This window comes from Setaria viridis, chromosome 2, assembly GCF_005286985.2.
Source record: "Setaria viridis chromosome 2, Setaria_viridis_v4.0, whole genome shotgun sequence".
Lineage (NCBI taxonomy): Eukaryota > Viridiplantae > Streptophyta > Magnoliopsida > Poales > Poaceae > Setaria > Setaria viridis.
Window position 1 is genome coordinate 19,800,232 of NC_048264.2, and position 6,958 is coordinate 19,807,189.

Consider the following 6,958-nt stretch of genomic DNA (forward strand, 5'->3'; position numbering starts at 1 on the left):
GTTGTACCCCATTTAGAATATCTTCTTCTTTGTTATTATGAACTAATTAACGAATCTTGAACTGTTAGCTGTCTGGATCGGCGAACCCTAAGAAGACACGAGGTCGAAGCATGGTGATGGATGGATCACAAAAGCTAGAGGTCACAGAAGTGTCAGAAGACAGCAGGCCGGTTGCTCCCATCGATGTGGCAAACAAGTACATGACTCAGCTCGAGGCTATTGTAAGGGACAATGTGCCCATCAGCTTCAAGAAATGGAGAGGAAAAAGCAATGATCTGGATGTGCTGCCGCAAACAGAAAAGGATATGCTATGGGAACAGGTCAAGCAACATTTCATATTTCCCGCTAGATATATTGAAAAGGATGTGAAAGCGTGGGCATTGAAGAAGATGGCCACACAATTTCAAATATTCAAGAAATTTCTAGTTTCAAAGTACATTAAGGAGGACAAAACTCCAGATTTCAACAAATTTCCAAAGTTGAGCGGCCACGACGGTCAGCAAAAAGTCAACACCAATGTTGAAAATGCTAGTTGTAAGAAAGAGCACCATAAGATAGGGCGAGGTGGTTACAAAACAGCAGTGCCCAAAATTCAGAAGATGGAACAAGACCTGGTCGAACGGGGTATCGTACCTGCAACTCATGAACCAATGAGCTAAAAATTGGTTTTTCGCTCATGGAGGCAAACTGAACCCAGAGGATGGGACGTTGATCTTAACTGAGGAAATACGTCTCAAGGGCGAATAGCTCACTAAGAACATTGAAGATGTTAAGGCTGCGAGGTTGGTGGTGGATCAAGAAATGGATGAGCTCACATTGGCCCTCGGGAATCCTAAGCACCCAGGACGTGTCTGCGGGTTCGGGATCGTTCCGTGGAAGTACGGTTTCAAAGAAGACAGAGACTCGTACAGAAGCCGCAAGCAAAGAAAGGATTGAGCAGAGCTGGCGGCACAACCTAGAATCTCAAGTGCAATCTATGGAACAAAGAATGCATGATGAAGTCAATCGTCAAGTGGCCCTTTCACAATCAGAGGCATAGCCTGATCCATAGGACTAGCAACAGTTCGATGTTGATGTCATCAGGCAACGCACCTCCTGTGAGCTGCATGTATCAGTTGGCAACCTGACTGTTAAGGTATACTCTTATACATAATTAATATTTATGCAATAATCTTCTCAATCCATCGATCCACCATGCCTCAGGATTGGAGTTTAATAACATCTTTATTTCTGCTATATGTATAGGTAGCGTACGCGAGTGCCTTACCAAGTTGGGCAACGCAGATGAGCTATGGCATGGAGATTCCACTTGGCTATGCTAGTGTCTCGGTAGAGCAGCTCGTTGATCGGCAATATGAAGGCTATGAGCTCCAGCTCCCGAGAGGCATTGGGGAGAGGATATTAGGAGATGCGGTTCAAGGAGGCATCATTCTATGGCGCAAACGCTACATCATCATCCCAAGCATGGAGGCAGCACCCCTCCCAAAAGAACCCGAGCCACAACTATCTCCTCAAATGGCAAGACTGACTTCTCCACCATGGTCAATTCCAAGACCATCATCACCAAGACCATCACCACCAGGACCTTCCGCACCAGGACCATCGTCGATGCATACTCGAGCAAAGTCTCCATCTCCACATCCAGCTGGCAACGACGACGACAACAACACTCCTCCCCGCTCACCGACGACGTCGGGAATAAGAGCAATCCCAAGCAAGGTACCTACAGCTCCAAGAAAGGAACCTGCTGGAGACCCGATTATGAAGTCGCGACCAACAGTTCCCAAGCCAGCGCATAAAAAGAGGAAAAAACAAATAAGGAGCCTGAATTGACTCCTGAGGAACGTGAAAATGCAGTGACTCAAGAGGAACGCTGGTCCGAAATCCAAGCAGAATGCAAGGATTTGTTCAGGAAAAGGGCTGAACAAAAAAAAGCAAGGGAGATGGAGCCACAACCAATAATTGATCCAACTAAATTACAATTTTTTCAGAAGATGTCACATTCAAACAAGGAGGTGGTGAATATAGGAAAAAAAGAAAAGGAAAGTCATCTTCAAGTGTTGTTGATCGCCGCCTTCATCATCTACCAGAAGGAGACGCTACAAGGATAGCAGCAATGCCCAAGTCTCAACAAGATCAAGTATTGCAATTCATGGAAGAATTTGGAGTGGGACTTGATCAATGTATAGAGCTAGGTGGTCACGAGCCAGCAGCTTCACAGCCATTTCAACCGAGATGGACGTTTGAGCTAGGAAAGTCTCTGGTAAGGCCAGAGTTGGTAGGGAGCCTATCACCGAAGATGTACGAATTCCGTGAATGGTACATGAAGACGTTCGCCGACCAGACTTCGATGTTCGCCCTTAAGGTAAAACCGATAGATTTTTACGGCGAAGGCGAGAAATGCCTCTGGCTGGAATTCAAAGATATATATGAAGTGTACCATCAAGATGCTCTAGAAGTCTCTCTCATCAGCGCCTGGGCTCTGTAAGTATCCGTTTATCTATATGTAAATTTTGGACCATATCATTATTTTTTATGCATGTGTCGCCCTACTAACTTTGTCTTCCTTTTTATGTAGGCGGATAATTCAGAAGTGCCAACAAGAAGGATACTTGCATGTTGGCTTCATGGATCCATCCTTAGTTAACCAAACCCAACTACGAGATTTTACAGATAAAACGTTGGTGGAATGTTTCAATATGCTGGACCTTCAAGGTGGCAAGAGCTACATACTACTTCCATACAACTTAAAGTAAGTGTGTGTATGTACGTATACCGTCTATCTTAGTATCCTTTTCCTTATCTGATTAATGAATATTTATGTACACAGTTACCACTGGATCCTAATAGTAATTGAGCCTGATAGAAGCTGAGTTACCGTCTTCGATTCCTTAAGGAAACCACTAGCGGAGTACCAAGAGATTCAAGACATTCTACACTTGTAATTAACAATTTTGGACCTTTATCTCAATATAAAAGTGTGTTTCCTAAATTTTCACCTGACACTATATCATTCATTATTTAAATCCATAGGGCATGGAAACAATTCATCAAAAAATGACGCCAAGGTGCATTCCAAGAAAAACTTACATGGGACACAGACTTCCCGGTACGTATGAAGTTTGCATATTTTGTACATTCTAACTTGTTTTTTCCCAATGAAGTGTTTAAGACAAGAACAAGGGAATAATCTATGTGGGTACTATGTCTGTGAGAACATGCAAATTTTTCTGTCACACAAGGCCAGGTTGACGCCGCAGGAAAAACAAGAAGTACGTAATATAAAATCCTTGCAAGTGTTGTTGAGATCACCATCTAGGTGTTTGACCCCTTATGTAGAGCTAAACCTCACTGACGGCGCATATGAGCTACACCCGATGCCAGAAGATGGAGTTGTAGCTGAGCTGCCGACTGCAGGAGCTAAAGCCAAGCACGCCGAGGATCAGTTTGCTTCCGTCCCGCTCGAAGGCAAGCCCCGGAGCATCACCCAGTCTTTCTGAACTTGCGCATGCCTTCTATTGTATGTATGTGCATTTACGTTCAGGAGTTGTTTGGAACCATAGATGCATGACTTAGTTCCCTTCGATCTGAACACTAGCACGACAGGCTGAGTAGTTGCAATGCCTAAACAGGACTCGGTAAAAGTCGAGTGATTCCCTGTCACTTGCGAGTTATAGGAATTTGTTTTCTTTCCTTTTTGTTACAACTATAAGGACGATGGACGGGGTAGGGCTCTGTGAACGATTTTGGTGGTCGGTGGATTGCCCTGTCTGTCTACCTAAAACTGGTTTAAGGTCGGAAAGTGTTGGTGTTCGTCATCAAGTGTTTGAAAGTACTAATCTCATACCTAGTATGGGATGGGGAAGCCTAGTACTTGATTGAACCAGGACGTGAGCGGTTCGATCCACTATCTCTGGAACAGAGTTTCCCTTGCAGCCACATGTGGTGACAAGTGCGGTCACAGGACGGCAGAGGCCGGGTCTGTGGAGCCTTGTACCAAGAGAGGCGGGCCCGACATGGGTCAGGGGATTGATGGGGACGGCGGACAAGTGAAGCGACCCTTTGTGGTGCGCGGATGTCATGAGATTAGGTTCACCATGCATGGTTAAGAAATTTGAATCGATTCGCCTGCCAATCACAGTTTGGGACTGCTTGATTACTATGCTACACTGAGTAAGAATGGAACTTGATGGTGATGTTAACCTGGATGCTTGTCATAAATCGCTTGGAAACTTTTGCTTGATTAGTATAGCTGCTAACTTAGAATGATAACAACAGTAGAACCTGTGGCTAAAATATTGAAGGTAAGGACCTACTGTAGTCGCTTTTGGCAAAACAAACCCCTCAGCCAAAAAGCCTTGCATGTCTAGAAGTTGGTGGAGTAGTTTCCCCCGGTCAGTTAAGTCTTTTTGAGTATAGTTGCTCAGCCTTGCTTGTGGCACATCTTTCAGGTGATGTTGAAACTCCTGAGTTTGCTGCTGGCACTTGGCCTCCCCAGCTCCCACTTGGGTGGACGGTCGAGTGGGACCCCTCCTCGGATGGTGAGGATAGGGACTAGTGATGTCATGATCGGCCTCATCGTGATATCCGGCGCTAGCTTCCGATTGGTTTATCTTTCCCGCTGCTTGTGAACTCTGCAAACTTGTTTGAATTTTGAATCCAGTGTTGTAAGAGATTAATGTACTTGTTTAATTTTTGGATGATCTATTGTAATCTCTGGAACCACTCACCTTCGTGTGAGCTCTGCTTCTCGATCCTGTGTAGTGGCTTATCGGATGAAATCCGACGGACTGCCGAGTTAACTTGATTAAAGTATAAGATCACGTGTCAGGCAACTTAATTGTGCTTTAGCTAAGTTAATTAGGGTGGTTCCGCCATAGCAACATTATTCACTTCCAAATTATAGATGCATAATATTCGAGACAAAATCTTGGAGAAGAAAAGAATAGACACAATATGCGAAAGTCTCGTAGGATTCCTACTGGACGAGGTGATAAATCCGTAAGGAGAATTTCATTACGGTGGATGAAATTAAGAAGCACCAAGCAACACCTTGACGGGAAGATCTTGACGAAGATCCTAGAGCTATATAGCTAGCTAGCTAGGAATTAATTATACTATATATATATATACATACAAATCAAGAATTGTACATATACTAGCTAATTGTATAAGAATTGTATATATAAGTATGTAATAGTTAAATTGATTCATTTAAATACTATATATAGTTTGATTGATTTCATTAATTATCAAAAAAACTCTCAACTAACTAAAGGGGTACGTGATGCACGAAATTATAGGCGCTATGCAGGCGTCTGCATGGCGCTGTATACACGCATTGCTAGCAAAATAGTCTAAAAGAGGGTCTTATATCCTGGGACCCGTGATAAAAGACCGCCCCCTTTTATCTCGACGGGTTAATCCCGGATGCATTTTCGGAAGATATGCACCCTATGAACTGGTACTAATACCCAGTTCTCTAGTAGTGGGGGCGGAGTTAGAAACATGTTTTTTCATTGGGGTAGCAAATAGTGCTATTTTTTCTAAAAAATAATTGAATTCAAAATTTTCAGTGGAAATTGCAAACTAGGGGTGGCCGTTGCTAGCCCCACTCCCTCCGCCATTGCTAGCAAGACTAAGGTGTTGACTCACATTAAGGATAGAAGCTTGTCAGGGAGCAAGGGATGAAGAAACGCTAGCCGACCTCCATTTTCATTAGGGGTACATCATGAGGGATGTAGCAAAATGGTTCATGAATATTCAAGTGCGTCAAAAATTAAACTGAATTTTGCTATTGTTGGCACTAGAAACCGGCTGACCGAATCCCCAGCGTCTAACACACGATCCGGGAGAATCTGCTTAACTCCTGTTCGGGTGATCGCCCTGGTGCGGTTCGCGTGGCGTGCCAGCCAATCTGACCTATTGATTGGCAAGGAAAAAGACGTGTTAGATCCAGAGGTCGCGATCGACTAAGTTTCCGATCTCGAGAAAGCTTATCAGCGAATCGGCCGATTTGCCGTAATAAAGAAATCGGCTATGAAGCAGCCGATTACCGGGCAGCGTGAATGAAAACTGTTGGAGCAATCAATACAGCGCTACAGTAGCAACACTAGGAACAGATCTAGTTGGCTGTGCATAAAAATGAGCAAATTAAGCGACGAAATACGAGAAAAGCCAAGATTGCCGATTCCTAGCTGGATAATTGGTGATAAAACTAGAACAACAGGTAAAACCTATAATTCTAGTAAATATCGATAACTGGTGAATAAATCTAAACGAAACAACAGCGATGCGCCCGAAGTTAAAGCTTAGAATTTACTCGGTAAACGGAACTTACAAGATCGGCCGGAGGTCAAGTTAATGCAGCCCCGCCAACCCGTATGAACTCGTGAAAAAGAAGAAAAGTACTTGGCGAAGTCGCCTGCTTGAAAGTAAGTACAAGGAAATAGTAATTTGTTGTATTGAGTTGTTGATGATTACAGATCTACAAAAGTGGCTATTTATAGCCCCGTACGGACGACTCCTTATCTGACTAGAACTCTATCCCTAATTCAAATGGAAAACGAATATTTACAAGTACGATTCGTACTAGGTCGATTATTATGCACTTCATGGGCTGATTCCCTCTTCATCTTTATAATCCTTTCTAAGCCCATACCGGCCCAACTATTCCAACCTCCTAATCGGCCGATTTCCTCATCGGCAAGGGGTAACCGATCGGGAACCGGGCGCGTCCGATCCTAAACCTTCAGGTGTCAAGCGAGGTAGAATTCTAAAGATCAATCGGCCGATCCTGGACTGTAGCATCGGCCGATCCTGGACTGTAGCACCAACCAACCGATCTTTAACTGTAGCGCCATTCGGCCGATTTCCAACTGTCACCCCTGTATGTCGCCGTATCTTCCAATTTCTTCCTCTCCTGACGCCGATTTTACTCGTGTCGAAATCTGGCGTC